The 27,735-nt window shown below is 24.6% G+C and overlaps 1 protein-coding gene and 1 long non-coding RNA gene across 3 annotated transcripts in view; one reads left to right on the top strand and one right to left on the bottom strand.

The window, feature by feature from the left end:
- Window positions 1-594: 594 nt before the first annotated feature.
- LOC135928523 (uncharacterized) lies at window positions 595-2,347 on the bottom strand. The gene is made up of 3 exons (XR_010572371.1): window positions 2,262-2,347; window positions 2,145-2,202; window positions 595-979 (listed from the first exon to the last, which is right to left on the bottom strand). It is a non-coding gene; the product is annotated as an uncharacterized LOC135928523 (long non-coding RNA).
- An 18,671-nt stretch (window positions 2,348-21,018) lies between these two features.
- The window catches only part of LOC135929098 (sentrin-specific protease 8-like), a 42,567-nt gene continuing 35,850 nt past the window's right edge, over window positions 21,019-27,735 (top strand). For both annotated transcript variants that reach the window (XM_065465604.1, XM_065465603.1), the window contains exon 1: window positions 21,019-21,111. The gene's annotated coding sequence lies outside the window, so the exon portion shown is untranslated. The remainder of the gene's footprint in view (window positions 21,112-27,735) is intronic.

Genomic DNA, 27,735 nt, shown 5'->3' with positions numbered 1-27,735 from the left:
TATCAGAAGTATAAAATTGCTATTAAATTACTACAATGATGACTAAAAGTAAAAAATTCAAAAGCAAAAAAATAATCAAATTAAATCAGAAAGTGATTTACATCCAGTACATACATATATCTTTTATACCTTTTTGGTCAATTTATGTGTACCAAATAAAATTAATTTAAATTATATTCAATAAATTAATATTGGTCAATTATTCTTTTGAAATATTCGGCATTTGTATTGTATAATATAATAAAAATGCTTTGATGATATAATTAAAATATTGTTAATTTAAGACATTTTATTTATAATAAATTTAATGCAGAAAACTTACTTTAATTTCTTAACAAAAATAACATTTTTTTAGACCAGATGGAACTGGACCGACGGTTTTACGATCTGGTCTCACTTAACTTAATGTTAACGGTCTATCAGTCCGGTCCTATAAAAAGGATCGGATGTGACCTGACCGTTATAAACACTATTTTTTGTCATTCACCTAGTATATAAGAGGCAGTGATTATATTGTACAGCCAAAAAGGCTTACAATTTAGCGGACCCATATGGTAAGAAATATCTCAATGTGGACGATGTGTTATATAAAAAAACAATCAACAAAATTTACAATTTGAATCATCAGTGAAATTAAAAATGATGGTTATTAATATATTTTAAGTTTTATATCAATCCCCACATTTATCATCAACGAAAAGTAGTTTATGAAAGATAGTACTATTTTGATTTAACACAACACTTTCGAATTCTAGAAAATTTAAAGAAAAAAATTAAATAATGCCGTTATATTATATATTGATGAAAGTTTTTAGCCATAAAATATAATATTATGAAATCCGAATATAATATAATTTAAATTTAAGCTTAAATAAAAGTGTGTTCGATCTCATTCATTATCCTATTAACCCAACGATAACACCGTGTGCTACTAGATTTTTCAAATCAAGTTGATGAGTGGTAACTTCATCTCCTGGACCTAAGATTTATTTTTATCAATTATAATTTTCAAATAAAGTTTAATAATATTAGTATGGCATAAATTATATTATTATTTGTTAACCAGAAATTGGAAAGTTTGATCAAATCAGACATGAGAAATTTATTAAACAAAAATCATGGAGATTGCTATTAGGCATCTAAATTATGCAAGTTTTACTCAATTAATTTTTATTATTACTCTTTCTAACAGGCCACTTGACGGCAGAGTAGTAGTTATATTTAATGAATAACAATTTTGCATGGTAATCATTAAATATATTAAAATCCCGATAATCATTTTTAAAAAAAAATTATTCAAAATTTGATGAGTATTGAAACTTACAAATATTAATATCATCTAGGGGGGTTCCCAAAAGATCTAATATTAAATTATTTGATTTCTTTTTAAAGATTGTCTAGAAATATTGATCTAAGAATTGAAATATATATATTTAAATTAATTCAAATAATATATGCTGCCCACGCGCATAGTAAAAGGTTATAAAATATAAATTAATTTTTTTTTTAATTAACACTTGTATATTTTTATTATAAAAAAACGAATAAGATAGTCGCTTTTTAAATTTTATTGAGGTAGAGTAGTATTATTTAATAAATATATTTTAATAAAAATTTGTAAGTTTTTTAAAATATATAAAAATTATATTATTTAAAAATATAATATATTTTTTATTATAATAAAATTTCGATATTTTTATATTCTCAAATATTATTAATATATGATTAATTCGTTGGCATACACCGAAATGAGTTACTACTATTTATATTTGAAAACAATAAATTTATTTTACTCTTTTTCGGTGCGCGAAATATATATATAAAAAAATATTCAAATATTTAATTTGTTTATGTTGCCAAAAAATATTAAGATATCTAAATTTTCTTACAAATTTTATAAAAAAATTAAATTAAACTGGAACTTTGATGAATTCAAAAAATATAAAATATTATTTATATTTATTTATCAATTGAGTCCTTCATAACTATTCAAAAATACTACAAAGTTTTATCAACAATACTTATTCTTTTTTCAACATTTTTAAAGTTATTTTTACATTTTAGAAATAAATGATTGAAAAAGTTTTTATAATAGAAATGTGGGATTGTAACAAATAAATATTTAATTATATAGACAAATATACCTGGAATTGCTTTGCCATGAATTATTAAAGAATAAGCGAGGATTGAAGTAATGAATATCTAGGGTCATCAAAAAAATATAGAAAAATAATAAATTTTAAATTATTTAAATTTCCAACCATTAAGTATTCTGAATAAATCCGTAGCATTTTAATACATTTTAAGAAATCTAAGAAACGTAATTTTATATTAAATTATATAAAACTAATCTGAATATTATAAATAAAATAATATTACATGCTCCAGGTTATAAGCAAAAAAAATCAAAAAAATTGTCGATTACAATAATTATGATTTTATAAATAATTTATTGAAAATTAAATGATGAGCATTGACCAGATTGAAGCATACAAAGAGATAGTTCAAAAATATCTAATATATTGAGAAAATATATAGTTTGATTTATATTAGATATAAATATCTAAAAGTTATGATATTAAACGATATATTAAAGTTCGATGATTTTGAACCAATTGTTGATAATATTTACAGAATTTGTATATTTTCAATATACGTAAAAACGGAGAATATATAAGGAGTATTTAATCAAAAAAATAGATGAAGTTTTTTTTTACCTCTAACAAGCTATAAATTTAAAAAATATTAGTAATTATGTATTTCGATTCCCCATTCAAATACGGCCTAGTAGAGAATATTCAGTTTGGAAAAAAAAAATCGTTATTCGCTCTCAAATTGATTTATTAGAAGCTGAATTAATGATAAAGCAAAATTTTCACATGAATTGTGAAGAATTCGCAGAATTTACTTCTAAAGATAAGAATATTTTTTAAAAATATGAAGATTTCTATTTAATTTTTTTATATTTGATTTTATATGAAAAATTTTGAAATGATTGATAAATTTGTAATTTGATAAAATAAATTCACTAAAACTTATACAAAATGTAATTGCGTTTGCCCTATTTAATCCTGCTTTTTTAAAATTTATAATCATTTTAATCAATGAAAGTCCTATATAAATTTTATAATATGGTAGGTCTATTAGGAATAGGTACACAATTTTATTTAAATAATATGTATCATCCTTTCGTAATAGATATAAAATTCGTTTTAGATAGTGTTGTTAAACTGCTCGATTTGAGCCTATAAAACGGCTCTCCTTAATTTATTAAGAAAAATATTATGCAAGCCTGAAGATTTTGGCTAAGTTGTCATCATTTTAATATTTTAAACAAAAGTTTTTTTTGGTAGATACAGTTATGTATTTACAAAACCATTTATATTTAAGTCCATCAGAAAATTAAATCCATCAGATATTTATGTTTTATTTACATTTTAATTCACTTTCACAATAATTTCCAATATTTTAGGTATCTTCTTTAGATCATTAATGCAATTATTTCTATGATTTAAAGATCAAAATAAGAAATACTCGCATCTTGACAAAATAGAGTTATTTTTTATTATTATATGTAAAACATATTCATATACATACTAAAAAAATTATATATACATGTTTTTATGGATAAAACATTTTTTATTTATAATTTTATCCTGTCTGTTTTAGAACTTTTTTAAAATCCTTTGCAATTTTTAACGATGGGCCTTCATTTAATAAGGAGCTGCATCTGACATTAACTCATTTGTAAGGTTAGTTTATTAATAGGTTGCCAGTTTGTTGCGCCTAAAAATACTCCCTATTATTCCTGCTGATTATTTTGTATAACTCAATATAAAAACAATATTTGGTTATTTTATTTTTTTAATAGAATTTTATATTTATTCCAAAAAGTCAATACATGGTACTATATTTTTATTATAATTCTATATCTACTCACAAGGATCCTACATTTTTTTGAAGTTTGCCAACTCCAACAGTATTCCATTTTATTCATGTTGATTATTTTGTGAAATTTACTAAAAAATTATTATACATTGGAACGAAAGAAGAATACATATTATAATATTTTTATTATTTAACTAATATTTTATATCTATTCTTAAGGATCCTAACTTTTTCAGGCCACCTATTGATATTTCCGCACAATATTTCCCTCTATTTTATTTTTAACAAATCACGACGTTACATCATATGTTATAACATTTAATTAATATAATATATCTAATCTACCTCATAAAAAACTTGCCTAATTAGTTCCCCGAACAAATATATTAACAATTTAATTGTTTAAACCCAATATAATATTTTGAACCTATATTAATATTTTGTTAATCTTGGTTTCCAGCCCTATACTATAGTATAATTTAATTGCTTATATTTTAATTTAATGATTAAGCTTTTCAAAATATTATGATACTTCTTTTAATGGTTATTTTATAATACCCATGATTTAATATTCTATTATTAAAGTAATGTTTAAAATTATAATATATTGGTCAATCTTTTTACCTTCATATGCTTTTTTAAGTTTAAACTGCTGGACATTAAGGTTGAAATATTTGCGTTGGAATATAATTTACATTTACAAAGTGTAGACTTTGTACCCTTAATTTTCTTTATTGGTTTAAAATATGTTTCAAATTGAGGCCAGGTAAGGGTTAAATCATCTTCATCTGAAGCAGTAATTACTAAGGACCAAATATTCTTCAAATAAATTATAAAATAGAATAATAATATTATTATTAACATTTACTTTGAATTTTGATTGAATAATTGATAAATTACGACTAAAAACTTAACAACGAGAATTTATAATAAAAATGAAGAAATAGCTGTTAATATGAACTAAAAACTCGGCTAAAATTATTAAAAAATAAATAAAAGTAATTATATAGTACAATAAAACATGTGTTTCTTTTTTTAATATTTTTTGGGAAAAAATTTAAACAAGTAACGTTTTGCGTTATCGTTGAAAAAAAGAAACTCGTTACCGTTACTCGTTACCTCTAGAAGAAGGTACCGAATAATGTTCCTTTTCTTCAAAAAAGGTAACCACGTTTTTTTAACGTTACTTTACAGCACTAGTATGAACATATCTATAACGGATTAACCCAATCAGTGGGGGATTTGTAAAAAGAAAGAGATCCTTAGATTTTAATTTATTATTATTAGGATTTCTTTTAATACATATATCAATTAAGGCTTTGTTGTATGCAAATATATATTTAGATGAGTCCTTCTTAATTGGGTGGTATTCAAATTTATATAGATGAACCTATAGTTGAAAAAGAAACATATAATTTTTTATTACTTATTTTTTGTTATGAATTTTTACGAAATTATAATTTTGGAATATTAAAAGTGCAATAAAATAAAAAGATTTGAAATAAAAGAAGATCATTCTTGAAGATAAAAAAAGAAAAAAAATATTAGAATTAATCAGGTTGCGATCTCAGACTAGTGATTATACTGAGGGTAACATCAGTAAGATTACCAAATTCTATAAATTATATATATTGCATTATGTTCAGTCTCTCCCACTAGCCTCAGCAATATATATCAATCCCATATTGGTACAGGCTTTACGCCGTAAATCTTTATCTCACCTTTTTTTAAATAATTTTGGTTGTTATGGCATATCCAAGAAATATGTAAATCAATTATAAAAATTAAAAAATTAGGCAACTTACAAGCATATTACAATTCTAATAATAATAAATATATTTTATTTATGATTTTGAAGAAGTAAGTAATAGATTTAAAAAGGTTAAAAGAAATGTAGAATCTCCATGCTAGTCTTGATCTAAACTACTTTATATTAAAAAAAATTAAAAAGAAAACTCCCTTTATAGTTTTTGTCCTTAATATTTTTTTTGGTCAAATTATATTTTTTAATAATATTAATGATCTTATCATTCAAACATAACATCACCATTTTATCTGATATAAATCATTAAATTTAAAGAAAAATATATAAATAACCTTGATAGATACTTTATTATATATAAATTCTAATTTAAAATTAAAATCTATATTTTTTATATTATCATGCATATAATATATAATAAAAAAAAGGAAGATACAAAAGTGGAGCAGAAAAACTTCATGATAAATATTGTAAAGAACTTAAGGTAGGTGGTGAAAATCCAAAACAGCAAAATCTCTTTTCTTTTCAATATAACAACTACAAATTTATCTAAAACATCTTCATTTCTTGAAACTTCTTCAGACTCATTTATGCTTCAAAAAAGGTGATAATACAATGTTGCCTGACATTCAAATTCTTACCATGGAAAGTCCACATAAATCACATCTAAAAAAATCATCCATCTTTATGTTTATTATAAATATCTTCACCCATAATAAGTTTTGATTCATGTTCTAATATAACATCAGATTTTTCTCATACTCAAACCACAAATTTAATAAAATGACCATTAGCATTTTCTATTAATTTTAAAGGAAACTTCATCTTTATCTACATTACAAATACCTTCATCTTAATCTACATTACAAATACCTTCATTTTTATCTACATTATATATACCAACATCTATGAATTCTAATCGAATATCTGGCTTTTAATGTACATAAGCAGCAAATTTAAAGAAAAAGATCTCATCTATTAATTCAAATTTATTTTATTTAAATTCAAATGCAACAGTTCCACAAAAACTTGCCTTTTTACAGCAACATCCCATCCAATACGTGAACCTGAGACTAAATACATCGCGTTTGTATTATAGAGTAGTTATGGAAGATAAAGTACCACGAAATTGGTTTTCAGTTGCTATAATTAATCATGAAATTAAAGCTATTTACTGCTCAATTTGTATAGCTTTTGCACCCTAACCCTAACCCTATTCTGTTGTTGAAATTCATAAAAATTCAACTGTTCATATCCACGCAGTGGAACACTTTTTTAAGACATCCAGTGAAAACAGCATACAAGAATTCAGTTGATAATAAACTTAGGAAAAGCAGATTTCAAAATACTTATATAATAAAACATATATTTAAAATTGTTAAGCGATTGCGTCAAAATATGCCATATGGTGCTTCTGATTGTAATGAAACCTTATTAAGTTTTGAAGATATAAATTTAATCATGGCAATTTTCTAGAACTGATACATCACCTATTTAATTATGATTTAATCTTGAATGATCATTTAAATAAGGCCATTCAAAGAAGCAAACATAGGAAGGAAAAACTTAAACTCTCAGGCAAGTTATATTGCAAGGGAATAGGTTACTTAATTACCTTATTAACACCGTTGACAAGGTTATTGATGCAATTCTATACACGCTTAAAAAGCGAATTAAGGAACAATTGGGAAATAAAAGATTTAGCAAACAGATGGACTGCACTCAGGCTATATGCATATATGATCAAGCTACTGTTTGTTTACGGTACAATTATAATGAAGAAATTACAGACAACTATCTGCAGTAGTTAAAGTTACTAATTCTTCAAGTAAAGTTTGATTTATTAAGTTCTTGTTTCTTTAAACAAGGGCTACAATTAAATAATATAATTGGAGAATCTTTTGATGGTACAGCTAACGCGAGAAGTTAATTTGTTGGCTTGCAACCTCAAATTAAGCAAGAAGTGCCAGCCAGTATATATATTTGGTGCTATACACTTCTTAACTTATGTGTTTGTGACACATGTGGTAATCTCGAATCAAAAAATCTATTTGGATTACTAAATAGGTCTGCGACATTTTTTTTACTAAATCTTATAAAAGAATGGAAGTTTGAACGAATGTTAGTATTAATAACCCCCTTATGGTTCAGAAAAATTAAAAAATATTCAAAAAATTGGGGAAACAAGAAGGTGGGCACGCGAGAAAACAGTTTTTTGGATGTTTAATGAAAAAGATGCGCTAACTTCTACTACAATAAGTGCCTTACATTATATATATAATAAAAAAAATTTGATGCAAAAACGACTTCAGAAGTCGAGGCTTTATTAAAAGCTATGCAAATTGTAAACCCTCCTAACGGCACAAATTTTTTTGAAATAATTAGGCCTCTATCAAGGTATTTACAATAAATTTAGACATTTTGACTGCCAAATGGTTGAAGATTCTAAATTTTCTTTAAATTCTATAAATTTCCTCTCAATACATATGAAAGCTACAAATATGGCATTATCTATCAATAAAGATTTGGCCGATTTGATAATACCTGATGATATATGCATGGAAACTGAAATACCGCAGCGTATAATTAGTCGTAAAAAGAAGATATTTTTTGAGGAATGTTCAGATGAACGTCCAAATGACTCTCTTCAAATTTACAGAATAGAAGTGTTTCGTGGTATCATTGATCAGATAGTAACTAGTTTTATAGAAAGATTTTCGAAACAACATATAATAACTGATGATCAATATTTCCATCTCAGAAGTTTTGAAATTAATAGGGAAGGTATAATAACTAAAGAGGCTTTTAAAAGAATCACTTCGTTAGCAAAGATAAATAGGGAGGAACTGCGAGTAGAACTAATTTATTCTCTAGAATATATAGCAATTTACTCATTAGCTTGAAGAAGAGTACAGAAAATTTGATTTTTCATAGTTGATTACACGTCAGAAAGTGAAAGTGAAGAATTTCAAGATTCTATGAAAGAAAGTTGCAAAATGGAGATTTTTTAACCAAATGCAATATAAAATGCAAGCAAAGTTTGATATGTGTATATGAGATGTTATGCCGATATGATATGTATCTGCACTGCATATGCCAATAATTTGAAGCACGATTTAATAAGGTAAAGTTTATTTAAAATCTGACTTGATGACAATTATAGAATATGTTAATATATATTCTAGATAGTGGTTTTTTTTGTGACGCTCAAGATTTCTGATGGCCTTTCATATTTATTTAACAATCAGTGATATTATATTTTATGTGTCATTTATAATACTATATATAAATAATTTATTATGGAATTAATTTTCTCTAGGCAATATATGATAAAATTAACAAAATATCACAACAAAAGCCTAATAAAATAAAAAAGTTTAAGATGTCATCAAGCTAACAGACTATAGAAGAAGCATTAAAAGAACAAACAATATAAGTAAAACTAAATTTAAAAAAAATAATAGATGATTGTACTGAGTTGGTCACTTTTAATGGCAGACCATTCAAATTATATGATAGCGGTTTTAAAAAAATCTTGATCCTTATTAGAAGCCGTGGGTAAAATTAAAATTAATTCTCAAAATATTTAATCTAATGTTGCAGAATATAAGCCTTAAGTATTTGGTAAAATATAATCAAAGAAATAAATATTATAGGTAATTTTTCTAAAGAACCTAGGTTAAATAAAACTATGAATATTTTAAACTATTAGAGAAATCAGAGTAATCGATGCCCAGAATTGTGTAAATTGTGTGATATTATACTAGCAGTGCCAGCTACCCAAGTTAGTGTGGAAATATGTTTTTCAACAATTAAATTTATACTATCTCTAGATGTAATTTGAGTGAGAACGAATCTTGAAAATAAATTAATTGTGCTGCCTAATAAAATATTTTAAGTAAATAAAGTTAAATATTGTTCATATTAAAATTAATCATGATATTTATTTGTTTGATTTATAATTTAAATATTATTTTATAATATGTAATTAATAAAAATGAAGGTTTTATGTATGTTTTTTTATTTTAATGATGAAATAAAAAAAATATACCTCCCTATGCATAATTCGAATGTAGATTTGAATACAAAAATGTTCAAATAGAGGTTCAAACCGAACCGATATATTTATTTTTTACGAATCGAACCTGAACCTTGAATCGTTATTTTTATCCGAACCTGAACCGATATTTGTTTCGGTTTGGATCCCTGATTATAAATACAATATAATATACAGTGTTGTGATGATTTAATGAAACATATTGACGATTAAATTAAAACCCATCCATATAAAATTATTTTCTTTGCAAAATTATAAAATATAGACAAAGCATTATTGAAATATCTTTTATTTAACAATTGATTTTCAAAATTTTGATCAGATAAACATGAGCGCTTAGTACTCAACACAGCTTTCGCCGTGCTAAACACACGTTCAATTGGCGCAGAGGATGGGAGAGTGGTCTTATATTTAATAAACAAAAATTTCAATTCGGGGAATTTATTAAAAATATTTAAGGAAATAGCTTTATTTTGAAAAAAGCTTGAAAGATCATCTTTACAGAGATCTTCATTCATTTCCTCATCAAAATTTTTTTTAATTATCTGAAAATATTGTGTTGGATAAAGGAATCAAGCCTGTTCTTTCTTTATCAATATCTTTTCTCAAACTGGAAATAAGTTCCAGCATTCTTCCTTTATTGACCTCTAATTTTATCCAAGGCCAATACAATTTAAATAGTGGGTGAATTATTGCCGATAGTATATATTCATCATCATAGATGTGTCTGAATCTATTGAAAATATGATAGTCAAAATATAATTATAGGCAATATTTGAACTGTATACCTTTTATCTATGGCTTCCAGGAATGAATCAATAAGCGGCTTACAAAACTTAAAATTATTTAAAGCCAATTTTTTAAGTTTTGATATTATAATGGTTATAGTGTGAGATATCCCAAATGCATTTCTTCTCTCTCTAAAATTGAAAGAGCCGTAGCTATCGGTTCCATAACCTATAAAATCATATATATACATATAATATTTAAATTAACACAAACCATACAATATTCATCTATGAACGACTTATCGTTATCTGAAAATCTCTGTAATCCAGATTTGTCGCAAGATTCATCAAATTTTTGGTAATACCTTAATAAGACTATTTATTAATTTTACAGAGTTATAGAAAGAATTCCAACTTGTTATAACAGGTTTAATCAAATATCTTCCCATATTTTCCTTAAACATGGCTGCACAGTTAGAAGATTGCCCATGTTTATTCCACAAAAGCTTACATTTAGAAAATGTAATTTTTGAAATGGTTTTATAATGGACATCGTTGAGTGCTTTTCAGTATCAATACTTGCAATAAGATTTAAAGTGTGTGCTGAACAAGAATGATGCTTAGGTAAGTATACAATACTATCATTAATATTTTGATCTTCAAATAGATCAAATAATGGCAGAGGAACTATTTTGTCATCCTATTCCTCTCCTTGTTCATATATTAAGATAAACGAACGAATTATTCTCGACTGAAAGAAATCTTGAATTTCTCTCATCATGTGCAATGTGGTTCGCAGATGGTACTTTAAAATACACACCGCCTCTTTTTCATCAACTTTATGCCCTTCACGGTGTAAAAAATAAAAAGGTTTTCCCCCTAGTATACATATTGATGACAAGTAAAAGGAATGACGATTACAAGCGAGTTTTTGAAATTATTCGATCGTATGTAACAATCTCTCCTGATTTTATAATGACCGATTTTGAGTTATCAGCAATCAATGCATTCAAATCGGTCTTCCCGTTAACGAAACAACGAGGATGTTTATTTAATTTTGGTCAAAGTTTTTGGAGAAAAATACAAATGTTTCCAGAACTATCAATGCTATATAAAACTAATCCACAATTTTGTTTATATTTAAAAATGGTGGTACGTTTGGACTACTAGCCAGAAACCGATGTATGGCTTTTGAGACATTAATAATGTCTCCTTATCAAACAAATGATATATTTCAACCTATTATTGAGTACATAAAAAATACATACATAGGGAAATCATATGGGAGAGAAAGATTAATCCCAATTTATCCTATTCCCTTATGGAATTGTTATGATTCCACACTGAACGGAGAGGCTAATACAAATAATGTTGTGGAAGGATGGCACCGTAGTTTTAATTCATTATTAACATCCTATCATCCGACGATATGGAAATTTATAGCAGGTATAATATTAAATTCACCCAGGTAAAAAATTTCATAGGATAATTTGCTTTTTTTAAAAAATTAGAAAAATTGATCAAATAAATAATTTTCTATACATTGAATATTTTTACCATTTTAAAAATTTAAAATGCAACAAAATTTAACTGAGTTAAAGAGTGTTCAACTACAAGGAGGTGATGATGAAACTTCACCCCGAAAAAAGTATGAAATCTAACAGAAAGATTATAGAGAATAGTTTCGGATTATAGAAATCGTGACATTTTATCGTACCTGAAGGGTCTCGCGTCTAATATTATATATTACTTAGTATAAAAAAATAAGGATGATTAAATAGAAATCATTTTGAATGTTGGTCCTATTAATTATTTCTTCATATTTATTTTTACAAAAATCTCAATTTTATTTACTAAATGTGTAATATCAAAAAATTAACCACCAATATTTATACCTATTTCTTTGGTTGACCAATTTACCACATAAGGTATGTTGATTAGTAGTTAATGATATGTAAGCCGAGATTTTGGGCATAGAAGAAAGAAAGAAAAAGAAAGGTTTGGACCTCTATCTCGAATCTTACATATTATTTTGGCTAGAATTTAAATCGACCGTTTTTAAAAATAGACCCAGCCATGATCCAAAAAAAAATCAAATTAAGACTAACTCATTTTTTAGATTTATTAAAAAATCCTTAAATTCTATTAATCCTTTTTTTAAAAAAACATTATGCTTAGGCTAATCTTTTCTATTATATAAATCAAAAATTAAAATATCAAAAAAAATTAACAACCAATATTGATACCTATTTCTTTGGTTGAAGAATTTACTACATAAGGTATGTTGATTAGTAGCCAATGTTATGTAAGCCGAGATTTTGGGCATATTATTTATCAGGTGGGTATATTATTTTTTGTAAACTTTTATAATTTTATTTATTTTTTTTTATTGTCTAAAATTAGGCGTGAAAAGGGGATTAAGATATTATAGTACTTATCAGGGGGATATTTTGGGTCTATTTTTAAAAACGGTTGACTAAGATTGTAGCCAAAATAATATATAAGATTAGAGATAGAGGTCAAATCTTTCTTTTTCTTTCTTCCTTCTATGCACAAAATCTCCAGGCTTACATAATATTGTCTACTAATCAACATACCTTATAATGTGCTAAATTGGTCCATTAGAAATATGTATAAATATTAGTTAATTTTTTTCGATATTACACATTTAGTAAATAAAATTTAGATTTTTGTAAAAATAAATATAAAGAAATAATTAATAATACCAATATTCAAAATGACTTCTATTTAATCATCCTTATATTTTTATGCTAAGTAATTTATAATAAATTGCAACTGTAATAGATACGCGCCGATGACGCTTCGCCGAATTGACGCTGCGCTGAATTGTCGCCGCGCCGAATTGACGTGAAACCATTAATTAAATTGGCAAAAAAGTCAGGGAACGGAGAATGGTAAATTTGTATTATAATATAACTAATAAAAATTTCTTGTTTATCAGATATTTATGCAATATATTAATTTAATGTTGTAGCAAGAAGATGTAAAATTACTCTAATCTCTACAACATTTGAATTCTTTGTAGGGTCCAACTCTGAAATAAAAAATATTATTTGTAGAATTAGTTGCGTCTGGGAGATTTGGCTAAAAATTAAGAGCAGAAATCTTGTATCCTTTACCTTCAAAAGGTCCTATCGTTTTATTTATTAGAAAATGATAACCCTTAGAATAATTTATAGAATGGATGGGAAATTAGCGTTAGGGATGCTTGGCTAGCTTCCGATAAGTCTATATTATTAATATTAATAATATAAGCCGAGTTTTAATTCATATCAACCACTTCCAACATTTTTTTTTAAATTCTCGTTGTTAAATTATTTCAATCAAAATTCAAAGAAATATATTGATATTATTAATTAATTTATGATTTATTTTAACAGAATATTATGTCCATAGTACTTACTTCTTCAGATGAAGAAGATTTAACCCTTCCCTGGCAATTTGAATTATATTTTAAATTAATGGTACCAAGTCTACACTTTGTAAATGTAAATTATGTCCCAACGCAAATATTTCAACGTTATTGTCAAGTAGCTCAAACTTAAAAAAACATTTGAAGGTAAATAATGAATTAATGTATAATTATTTTAAACATATAAAAACTTAATCATAAAATGATTTTAAAAAAATTTATTTAAATTTCATTATAGATTTTATTATTAAAATACTATATATATATATTTTATTATTAAAGGCTAATTTTAATTATAAATATATATATATATATATATATATATATTCTAATTGTTATACTTATATTCTATTATTCAATTACAATAAATTTATACCATATTTAATTAATTTTTATATTAGTTAATTTTGCATATAACAGAAATTTAAATAAGAAAAGGATCGTGATCGCGATCCTTTTTTTTAAAAAAAGGTCGATCCTGGATTTCGATCCTATTTTTTTCAAACGTGATCGGGATTCGATCTTTTTAAAAAGATCGATTATGATTAAAGTAGTCCAATCATCCTGATAAAAATTAATAATTAATAAATTAAATTACTACGCTAAGTTTTCTTTATCTGAGTCACAACTTCATCAATAGACCTTCTCATTTTAATAGCTCTTTCGACCATTAAATAAGACTATTCCATCTGATGGATGTGACTAATTTTAATTTTAAATATTTCATAGGGAGAAGTAGGGAGGAGCATATATTTTGCATAATATTTGTCTTTGAAAAATAATTGCGAATAATCTTTATGATTGTTCTTAATTTTGATACTTGCCTGTCTACTTTCTTAAGTATTTATTGTGTACTACTAAATTGAGTACGTGTGCAAAACATCGTACATGTAAAATTTTACAAGTTGGGTTATACGAAGAATTTTTATGTAAGTCGAATTAGAGCATTATCACAAGTGTTACATATGTCGATACTCGATATTATAATTTGAGAAAACTCTCTATATATATTTTCACCAGAATGTGAATCAGTAAATGGAACTATATCTAATAACAATGACTTTATCTCCCATTTTCATCAATAAAGTGGCAGGTCAATCCTAAAAATGGTATATTAATAGGACTTGACCATATGTCAGTGGTAAAGTTAATTTGGCACTTTAAATTATTTATAATTATTTTAACTTTATTGAATTCTTTATTATAAATCTCCTTCATATGATGGTATTGAACATATTTTTATGTCAGGATTCAAAGCTCTAATCAATGACTTGAATTCTTGTGGGCGAGAATTTTATATAGTATTTGACTTGAGCAAAAATTTTAATAAATAATGCTTTATATCGGCATTTATTTTGGATACAGCTTACAAATAGTTTTTTTATCGTATTATTATTTTGAATTTTTTGATGAAACCTTTTATTATGATTAATTAGTGCCGAGGTAGTTTTTTTACTTGCACATTATTCCTATATTACATATTTGACATTTAGTTGTTTCTGTTTTAGAATCATGCAGATAATGATTCCATATTAAAGAATTTTTCCGCCTAACATTAACAGGTTCAGTTTGATCAGATATTGATATAGATCTAGAAATATTTGAGGATTGACTCTTCCATCTAGATTTTCTAATTGATCTTTGAATATATTTAAAATTATATATATCATATAAAATCCAAGTTTACCATCCTTCCTGAAATTCCAAATGATATATTAGCAGCTGAAAGAAAAAATATTTAAAACTTAAGAAACAATAAATTAATTAAACAGTAGCATAGGCATGGGTAAGGCTGTTTTTTAACAACAAAATTATTTTAATTTACTATTTTTATTCCTCTTATGAATTAAAAATTGGACCTTTCTATAAATTCAAATCTAAAAATTGCAATATGATTATTTAGTTTTAAATATATATTTATTTTCGTAAAATAAATTTTTAGTTATAACATTTATATAATTTTTGTATTAGTTCTTAAAATTTATGCAAATACTATTTTTAATCAAAGTACAAAGTACAATGTATTATTTATATTTTGAAAATATTTTCATAATTTAAATACCAGTATTTGCATAAGAATTATTTATATTTTATGTAATTGTTAAATTAATTTTATACAATAAAATTTTTTAAATTATAATCTATAAAAAATATCTACATTTTAAAATTTATTTTAAATAATAAAAATAAATACATGATTAAATAAAAGAAATTTTTGCTACTAAAGTATTTTAATATAATAAATAAAATCTATAATGAAATACTCTCTAAAATTTTGTTATATCTTATATGCAAATATTTAAAATAAATTTAAAATAGCCTAAGATATAAGCAATTGAGTGTTCATAAAAAATGGGAGATTTGGGTGAGAACTTGCTAAGCCACTGCAATTAAAACTTCAAAATATTGTTAATTTTGTAGTATATAAATACACCATATTTTAAAATTGAATATAAAATTATTTAAGATGTATTATCATTTTATTAGAAGTGATTATGACAATGTAATTAATAGTGAGGATGAAGATTTTATGATAGCGATTATGATTCACTATCTGAATTAGATGATTGTCTTTAAAATTTGCTAAAAATAAGGTTACTGAAAAGAATTTTCCTAATCAAAAAATAAGAACAATTTAGTTATTTATCTGCCAGGAGCTTAAGAATATGAGAAAGAGGTACACTCCATAAAAATGTTTTGACCTGTTCATAACACCAAAAATGATTAAAGAGAAACCATCAAAATAAAATGCTTATATTTTAGTTTACTTTGTGGCTTTTCCTTTTCCTCCATTAAACTTTGTCAGCAAATATAACTTATAATTTGATAATAGGAAATAAATGATATCCACTAGGAAAATTTAATTACTTCTTTTTTATTATACTTACAATAAAATATTTGCGAAAAATTATGATAATTTATATATAAATAATTTCGAATAATACAAATAACTTTCCTCATTATTCATATTCGATTCAAAATTTTGAATCGAATAACTGTGCTATTCTTATTTGTAAAATACGAATCGAATCAAATCTTTCGAATAACAAATAATTCGTTTTAGGCCTAAGTTTCAGATACTCAGGTGCGTCACCAGCCTTTAGATCCCATGGGTCTCAGCCAAAAAATATTATGGGGTGGGGTTTGTCCCCTATAGCCCATATTTTGTGGGCCTTTGGCCAACTTTGGCCAACTTTGGCTTTTTTTTTAATAACATAATATACTTTTTGATATCGAATATAAAAAAATTTTGCAAGTAATTACAAGAGTGATAAAAAATATCCCTTTTTCCTTCATTATCCAATATACCTTTATATGGATTGTTTTACCGACAATCAGGCTTGCCATAGCATCCAAATCTGATTCATTTCCTATATTCATTATCTTTAATTACATAAGAAAATTTAATACCATCGGAGATAACCTCAGATTGAGCATTACCTATAACTTCTATCGATTTAATAATAAAATATTTTATATATAAATATATTTGCTTATTTTCTTTCTCTTAACATTTTTGTTTTCAATAATTAAATCTCTCATAACTACAATTAATCTTCTTTTATCTAATAATATCTAGAACAATAGTCACAGACCTGAGTGAGCGAACGTGAATCATTGAGGCCCAACCTTTATATATTGTTGCCGATTTTCAAGGATACCAAAAACCTCGTTACCACAGATGTATAGTTTAAAAAAAGAAGAATGGAACTACACCCTACCAAATTGAAATATTAGAGTAAGGTAGAGTTATGAATGATTGGGATAAAAACAAGGCGAGAAGCTATTTCTTTAAATAGCTATTTATTTTTAATCTATTAAATTATTTTACATTAAGGTATTATTAGTATTTATAATCATTAAAAGACATATAGTATTAATATTTCCATTATTATGATCAAATTGTTTATAAACGTTTATAAATTTCTCTTAATCTATTTCTGAATAATAATAAAATTTATTTCCTTAAGCTACTTAATTTCGGCCTATAAAATTTACTGGTTATAAAGATCTTTAATCCTTATACTACGTACGAATTGATTATAAAACAGATAAATATCATTTACTATGAAACTAACAGCCAATAGAGTATTTGAAATCCATAAAATAAATAGATAATTACATCTCGCCTCAGCAGTTGTTCATTTGGTGATCATAAATTAGTCTTAGAATATTATTAAAAGTATGACTAACCACAGAAACCCGCTTAATAAATTCCTATGAGAGGCCTATCTCAGCTATTGATCTAGATAACATGCCAAGCCAGCTATTTTTTTATATTGGAAATGATTTAAGGGATAACTCCACAGGGAATACTTAAGCGAATGGTGATATAAAATTTTTTGGGGTTTGTCCAAAGACATACTAGTTCAATTTTCCTAGATTCTAACATCCTCTATAATGGGAGGGTGTCACATCTGGCCCATAGGCTATTGTTGTATTCGAAGGGAAGTAAGTTTTGGTAATGCATCTTAGACAATTTTTTATAAAGGTTTGCCTCTTTTGTTATCCGACTTTGTATCTCCATGTTTCAATACCATAATATAGCGAGGCGAGTATTAGAATTTTAAAGTCGAACCTTTAGCGGATTAGGTAATTGATTAGATGACCATATCTTCATACCTATATTTGGCTCTGGCTTTGTTTAATTTGACCGCGAAATCTTGTTTGGTCTTTCTTTGTCACTTTTAGGTATTATACTACAATCATCCTTTCATGTATTTTTATATTCAAGTGATGGGGTGAAGAATGAGGCCATCATCTTCGTTTTGTCAATATTTATTTCTAAGCCAAAAAAACTCAGCTTCTACGATAATATTGTGCACTAGGAATTGAAGATCTGTATTGATTCCCCGATCAGACAAAGGTTGTCAGTAAACGCAAGAATATTTAAATTACCAATGATATAGCATTCCGAGCATAATATTTTAATCTTTTTTATATTACGATTTGTAATAAAATTAAATGGCAGTGGAGATAAAATGCTCCCTGTTTCAACCCAATTTTTACAGGGATTTTGGAGATTTTCGCACTATGAATAATTGGACCGAGTAGTTATTAGAAATGCTTTTTATATTTTTGACAATAGGTAGGTGTACCAATCTCCTCCAAAGCCCTCCACAAACTAAGATAAATAATGGAATTGAATTGCCACGAGTAACAATTGGCTTTTTAGTATTACTGCTCTCTCAATTTGGTTTTTTGCAAGAATTCTAGTGAGTTATACCCCTTTCTGAACGAAACCAATGAGCCAGTATAGTCAGGTTCTACAAAAGGCCGAAGACTGTTTAGAATGATATTTGCGAATATCTTACAAGCCACCGAATTCAGAGGCGTCGCTAGCCTTTACAATATCAGGGAACTCAACTAAAAAAAAATTTATAGGGGGATTCGCCCCCCAAGCCTTCCAATTTGCGGGCCTTCAGCCGAGTTTTTTATTAATATATTATACTTTATAAAATTTATTTACTCTGAACAATTATTCTGATTTTCATATTTTGTCATTCATTATATTATGCATACAAAAAAACTGGCATATAAATACTTAAAACAATACAAGACATTTCTAAAAATAATATTTTTTAATACACAATCTATTTATTACATTATAAAATATTTTCGATTGCTGATTTAAAAAAATTTTGCGTCTAAAGAATTACAAGTGATAAAAAAGATTTATTAATTCATACCTATGCCTCAATTGATAATAGTTTTTAAAAATCACTTAATGCAAAAATATAATTCTTAGAAACTTACATTGACAAAAGGTTATCAAACTAATATAACTCTCTGTTACCATTTTAGACAATGTTTATAGAATAAACTCATAAGGGAAATTTTATATACCCAATCCAAATCAATAATTCTTGAAGAAGAGAGTATAAACGACCAATCCAAATCATAAAACTATATGGTGGTTAGAGCTTCCTTTTAGATGACATGATGGAAGCTAGATAAGTAATCGAGAAAATTATTGTGGGATATTAAATTTCTAAAAGATTATCTTCCATTTTAAATGATATATAAACGACTACACATTGACCATTATTGTTTATCTAAAATATGCTATCATATGCTCTCAGCAGCTGTAGCAATAATCTTAAATTACATAGCAAAGCAAATAATAGATGCTTGTTAATTTGCAGTAATAGCCATGACACTCTGCATGTAAACTAATATCAGAATTTTTTATGTTAGATAAATTGATAAAATAAAAACACTATAAATCTTTGGAAAAAATAATTATGCAAATATATTGAAGCCTGGAATTATTTACACGGCAAGGATGCCATATTAGAAATGAAATATTTTCTAACTATAAAATAAGGACCAGAATGATATGATGAAACAATTAAGATTTTATATATTGTCGCACCACCTCTAGTTATGTTATTGCCTCTAGTTGATATATTATATCTCAGTAGTTTGTAATAATATCAAAAATATACTTATATTAAAAATTTAACTTAAAACTGTTTTTCAAAAAAGAAAAAAATAGCTATCCTAAGAACAAGTAAAAAAAAGAGAAGAAAAGATATCAAATTTATTACATCTATTGTAGGATGAATAATAAAATTAAAATTATTTATAACTAAATAGATGGCGTTAAATTAAATGCGAATTGTTATTATATTTTTTATCAAAAGCATTTATTAATAAAAATCATAATAATTTTAACTGTAATATATTATATAACTTGACAAATACGTCTATAAAATTGGCATTTTATCTAATATTTTATAAACAACTGTATATAATAGATGATTATAAACTAAATGTCTAATTACTTACTTTTTATAAAGAAATCTCTTATACTTATTTGGACCTTGAAAATATTTTTAGGAATAGGTATGATAATAAAATTTTAAAATAAATATACAGTTGATTAGTCATTTACAACTCTGCTAATTACAATATTAAATTTCATAGTTTTCAATTAATAAATGATTATATTTATTTAATTAGGGTTATATACAATTTAAATAATAATAGTCAATTAAGCTTCAACTGTTAATGCTAAATTAATATTTAGTTAGTTATATTGATATTCTATTTTTAACACAGAATTTTATTGCAAGCTGACATAGTGAAAATCAATGACATATAATAATACCTAGACTGACAATTAATTCATAAAAAGCATGTATCAATTGAAATCAGCTGGAGACGCCATTAACACCATTATAAGTACATCGATGATAATTTGTCTTGAACCAATTCTTCATTCAAATTCTTACTATAAGTAATACCATGGTTATATTTATAATAATCATTTTACCCTCTAGTTCTTAATATCAAGAGTCCATTATTTATTTTAATTTTATATTTAATTAGCTACTGATACAATTTTATTGATCAAACATTATGTTTTATCAAAAGTATTTTTATTCTTAATTAATAATATTTACATTAATTATAATAATATAGTCATACCTTATAAAATAAGTTTAAGCTCTTTACTTGTAATATGCGGGTTAGCAATATAAGCAATTTTTATTTAAGTTTATTATCAATCTTATTTATTTTATGCAATATATATCTACAGTTATCCAATATTGTAATATTCATACCAAATTAAAATATTAGCTCTAAATTTTAAAATATCAAAAAATTTATAGGCTACCATAAAATTTTTTTCAAATGGTCAACCTAGTTTATAATTTTTTATAAAATAGGGAATAAAATTATATGAAATTATAAAAAATAGTAAAATATTTTATTGATAATTATAATTCCAAACTTTATTCATCATATCATATAATAATAGCCTATTTATATATATGATTTTATTTTTTTTATAAGAAAATAAATATAAATAAATATATTTTTAAATATTTAGAGATATTTTAATAAAAAATTTAAGTAGAGGGGGTAAAAGTGGAATTTTCAAGTAATCTTTATAAATTGAATAATTATTTTATAATAACTTTTTTTTTCATTATAAAGATGTTTATATAAATATAATAAAAACTTGTTCCAAATTTTTTATCTATCTGTCTGACCCATACCATATATTTTTATCTAATTGGCCACATATCCAAAATTTTTTATTTATTAATTGTCCAGCCTGGTCCAGTTTATTATAATTTTTGCTTTTCATGGCTTGGATAATTTTAATTTAATCTAAAATTTTGCCTAATAGGATCTTCTAAAGACTAAAGGTTTTTGATAGTGAAGATACTTTATACATACTAACTTCCAGAAAAAAAAATTTTAAATTTATACATTTTGAATCCTCATAGATTTTACTTCATATGTATACATTTTTGAAAATTATTAAAAAATTTATATATGAACATTTCAGCTTGTTCTATATCTGATTATATATTGTAAAGCTTATTTGATAAAAATTTTCATAAATTGTCTTTATCTTCAATTCATAATTACAGATAATAATTCTCTTTTTTAATTTAAAGATAGATAGCTATGAGTCGCTGTACATCATGCAACAATAATAGCTATACAAGCTAAATCTCTAATAAAAAAATTTTTTCATAGGATATTTCTTTTAATTAATTTAAATTTTATTTCAACCAAATACACCAAGCTCTATGGAGCCCATTTTTCAGAAAAAATGTTTTCTTCCCTCAGTTACATGATATGCTATTCTGAAGGAAGGATCTGTATCATTTATTTTTAATTCCAGACCCTTTCAAGATGTATAATATATTTATTTTAAATTAATATTTTTTTAAGATAACAAATATCCCATTAAATAGAAATAAAATTCTTAAAAGTTCTAACTTTATAGTAAAAAATGATCATACTTATGCTGCTAATAGTTATCCTTAACTAAAAGGGTAAAATATTATTACTCTATAAAAGATCAATTAAAATATTTTTTTTAATATTTAAGAGAAAATTAGATATCCTTATTAATACTCTAGAAGCTGAAGGCTTAGAAGAACCTGTTAGAGATAATAGCCCAGTGAATTTATATATTAAAACACTTTATTTTCACCTTTGAATATTTTGACTTTATGTGTATCAATCAATGACATATAATAATACCTAGACTGACAATTCATTCATTAAAATGCATTTTAAACATGTATCAATTGAAATCAGCTGGAGACGCCATTAACACCATGTTGAGTACATCAATGATAATTTGTCTTAGAACCAATTCTTAATATAAGTAAATATTTTACCCATGAGTCCATTATTTTTATTTACTACTGATACAATTTTATTAATCAAACATTATATTTTATCAAAAGCTTTTATTTTCTTAATTTATAAAATTTACATTATAGCAATATCAGCAATTTTTATTCAAGTTTATTAGGTATCTTATTTACTTTATGCAATCATATATATCTAAACTGAAGATTCCATATAAGAATATCAACTGTCTCAATTTTGTGGGTTCCATATAAATTACATTTAGATTTATAAAAACTTAAGAAATTAAGAGTTTTATTTACTTATAAACTTGTGCCTGGCCCAATTTATATTTTTGCATGGCTGGATTATTTTAATTAGTTTTAAAATTTTGTTCAGTAGGATGTTTTATAATTCTTAAGAATTTATTATTTGGCTTTAAAAAAAACAAAAAAAAATACAAATAAGGCTAGGTTAGAAATAAACTTATTTTTATAACTTTAAAATTATTTGATTTTAGGTTTTTTAGATTCTTCCTTCAAAAGGATTAACAATTCAATCCAATTCGCATCAATTATTTATTATTTTAAGCCTTGATGAAATGTCTATACAGTGACTTATTCATTGGTATAAAAATGAGTTTCATGGATGTATAGATTTTGGAAATGGAATAGAACATTCTGAATTTATATCTGAACTAGCAAAGCTTTTTTTCTTATGGCTTATTATAAAATAATGCAATAACTTCAAAAATATCCTATCAATTATTATTACTTATATAAATAATAATAAATCTTGTATATTTTAAAGTTATTAATTTTTATGATTAAAATGATTTTTATATTATTCATAATATTTATTATAATTAAAGAAATAAACTTATCAATTTTATATTTTATGGAGTTATATGATTAGATCTTAATAACTATTAAACCTTAACATTTAGCAACCCTACTGCAGTTATTGAGAATGTTTAAAATATTTTTACTTTTATTAGGATATCCTATTCCCATTTATAATCTTATCTCTTGGTATTAATTTTCAAATTAGTTTCATTTTATTTATTGTTTTTATCATTCCTTGTTTGTAATATTTTATTTTTTAAAATTGGTTTCATTTTCTAATATGGCTTTTATTATTATGTGTTCGTATCAGTATTTATTTATTTTAACATATTCTCATATGTATTTCTTACAAAATCATAAGCATAACCTAATTCAAAATGTGTAAGAATGAAATAAATTTTATTATAAAATTAAAGTTACAGAAAATTTATAAATATTTTATAAGATATAATAAATTTTCTTAACAAAATATAATATCAACATTTAAAAATATATGATCATGATATAAATCAACAATATTAAATTTAAAAAAAGGAATCTTAATTCAGACACACTATACAATTTATTCATTGGCCATTAAATAAAATTGTTTTGGTCAATTTCTGATGAATATTGATATTCGATTTTCTATTTTGATTATTACCATAATGATGAAATCGAATGTGCAAATAACGTTCAATTATTAATGTAATTAGAATTAGTAGAGCTGCATATGATCAATAAGTTCATCAAAAATATTTGTTTGATGTACTTTAGAAATCCTTTTGAAAATAAATTTTTTTTTTATTAGCAATGATTTTTCAAAAACACGGAATGCACTTTCAGAAATTTGGAATAATATTGAAACACTCTTAGAAGGAATTATTAACCCCTGATTGTTTTTTATTTTTATCAAATTATAAGCATCACTATTTTTATGATTTTAATTATCCATCATAGCTGTTATGCATGCATAACATGTTACTTTTTTTACAGATATTAATTTGCGTATTATATACCCTGCTATATAGGTTGATACATTTTCAAGGTAAAGTGATAATGTCGAAATATAAAGATTAATATGGTTGTTATTGTCAGCTTTTCCTGAAAATCTCCACAAATTAGATTAGTATTATCGATTGGAATACAATTACCTGTTGTTATCTCTTCCAGTTTTGCTACCAAGACATCTTTTATGGCCGATCGTAATTGTTAAGCAGATGGATTATTGTTAAAACCTCCTCTGCTGCATAAACAACTAAAAAATAGTTCAAGATGATCTTGTGAGGTTTTGTAGGAACTAGAATAAGAAAAGAAAAAAAAATTAATAATAATTATGGTTAGTATTAAGAGGTATAAAAATATTTGAAAATAAATAAGAAAAATATATAAAATACTTGAGTTTGGGATTAGGTCCCAATAATAATTCATTCCCAATACCCAGAACATCGATTTTGGTAATGGAATAAAACCTTCCGAATCTCTACCTCTTTGGACCCAAATAATTGTATTCCTTATTTTTGTCATCCGAGCAATTATAAGGAAAAAGTTTGTTATTTTGGACGTTTGCCATATGATGAAACTCCATAAAAATCTACTCGGCGATAAAAAAAATTTAATCAATAATGGAGTAGTAATTATTTTTAAAATATTCCTAAATGTTATATTTACAAATAGGTAATAAATTGGAAATATATAGCAAACCTTCGTGATTTACAGGATAAGGAAGGACTAAGGGCTGCAAATAAAATTGGCCGTTCTCATATTGATTATCATAAGCAGAAAATGAAAGTAAAATAAAAAGAATTTTTTACTTTTAAAATTTTTTTTTTAAAGGTTAAACTTGTCGTTCAAGTTTTTAGTAACTCAGTAGCAAAAGGTATTCTTTTAGCACATGAGCTAAAAATTGATGGGTTTGAAAACTGTGAAGGCACAGTAGACTTTATTCAAATGATTGATCGGTATTAAATAAATACCTTGATAATATTAATAATTTTTTATAGAATGTTTTATTTTTTAAATACTCGAAACATATGCGCTAAAGGGTTTAAGGCCCCACTATCTAAAAGATCTCTTCCATATTATGAAGATTATTTTTTGAAAAATGTATCAATACTCTTAAATCTTTAAAGTTTGAAGATGGGAAATATGTATATGAATCAAATAGAAAAACATGCATTATAGGGTTAATAGCATCAATGAAAAGTATTCTGGGTATTAGGAATGAATTATTATTGGGACCTAATCCCAAACTCAAGTATTTTATATATTTTTCATATTTATTTTCAAATATTTTTATACCTCTTAATACTAACCATAATTATTATTAATTTTTTTTTCTTTTCTAATTCTAGTTCCTACAAAACCTCACAAGATCATCTTGAACTATTTTTTAGTTGTTTACGCAGCAGAGGAGTTTTAACAATAATCCTTCTGCTTATCAATTACGATTGGCCATAAGAGATGTCTTGGTAGCAAAACTGGAAGAGATAACAACAGGTAATTGTATTCCAATCGATAATACTAATCTAATTTGTGGAGATTTTCAGGAAAAGCTGACAATAACAACCATATTAATCTTTATATTTCGACATTATCACTTTACCTTGAAAATGTATCAACCTATATAGCAGGGTATATAATACGCAAATTAATATCTGTAAAAAAAGTAACATGTTATGCATGCATAACAGCTATGATGGATAATTAAAATCATAAAAATAGTGATGCTTATAATTTGATAAAAATAAAAAACAATCAGGGGTTAATAATTCCTTCTAAGAGTGTTTCAATATTATTCCAAATTTCTGAAAGTGCATTCCGTGTTTTTGAAAAATCATAGCTAATAAAAAAAAAATTTATTTTCAAAAGGATTTTCTAAAGTACATCAAACAAATATTTTTGATGAACTTATTGATCATATGCAGCTCTACTAATTCTAATTACATTAATAATTGAACGTTATTTGCACATTCGATTTCATCATTATGGTAATAATCAAAATAGAAAATCGAATATCAATATTCATCAGAAATTGACCAAAACAATTTTATTTAATGGCCAATGAATAAATTGTATAGTGTGTCTGAATTAAGATTCCTTTTTTTAAATTTAATATTGTTGATTTATATCATGATCATATATTTTTAAATGTTGATATTATATTTTGTTAAGAAAATTTATTATATCTTATAAAATATTTATAAATTTTCTGTAACTTTAATTTTATAATAAAATTTATTTCATTCTTACACATTTTGAATTAGGTTATGCTTATGATTTTGTAAGAAATACATATGAGAATATGTTAAAATAAATAAATACTGATATGAACACATAATAATAAAAGCCATATTAGAAAATGAAACCAATTTTAAAAAATAAAATATTACAAACAAGGAATGATAAAAACAATAAATAAAATGAAACTAATTTGAAAATTAATACCAAGAGATAAGATTATAAATGGGAATAGGATATCCTAATAAAAGTAAAAATATTTTAAACATTCTCAATAACTGCAGTAGGGTTGCTAAATGTTAAGGTTTAATAGTTATTAAGATCTAATCATATAACTCCATAAAATATAAAATTGATAAGTTTATTTCTTTAATTATAATAAATATTATGAATAATATAAAAATCATTTTAATCATAAAAATTAATAACTTTAAAATATACAAGATTTATTATTATTTATATAAGTAATAATAATTGATAGGATATTTTTGAAGTTATTGCATTATTTTATAATAAGCCATAAGAAAAAAAGCTTTGCTAGTTCAGATATAAATTCAGAATGTTCTATTCCATTTCCAAAATCTATACATCCATGAAACTCATTTTTATACCAATGAATAAGTCACTGTATAGACATTACATCAAGGCTTAAAATAATAAATAATTGATGCGAATTGGATTGAATTGTTAATCCTTTT

The sequence above is a fragment of the Gordionus sp. m RMFG-2023 genome, chromosome 4, assembly GCF_954871325.1.
Source record: "Gordionus sp. m RMFG-2023 chromosome 4, tfGorSpeb1-WG-v2, whole genome shotgun sequence".
Taxonomy (NCBI): Eukaryota; Metazoa; Nematomorpha; class Gordioida; order Chordodea; family Parachordodidae; genus Gordionus; species Gordionus sp. m RMFG-2023.
The sequence above is the reverse complement of the archived record's forward strand: the minus strand, read 5'-3'. Positions and strand labels throughout refer to the sequence as shown.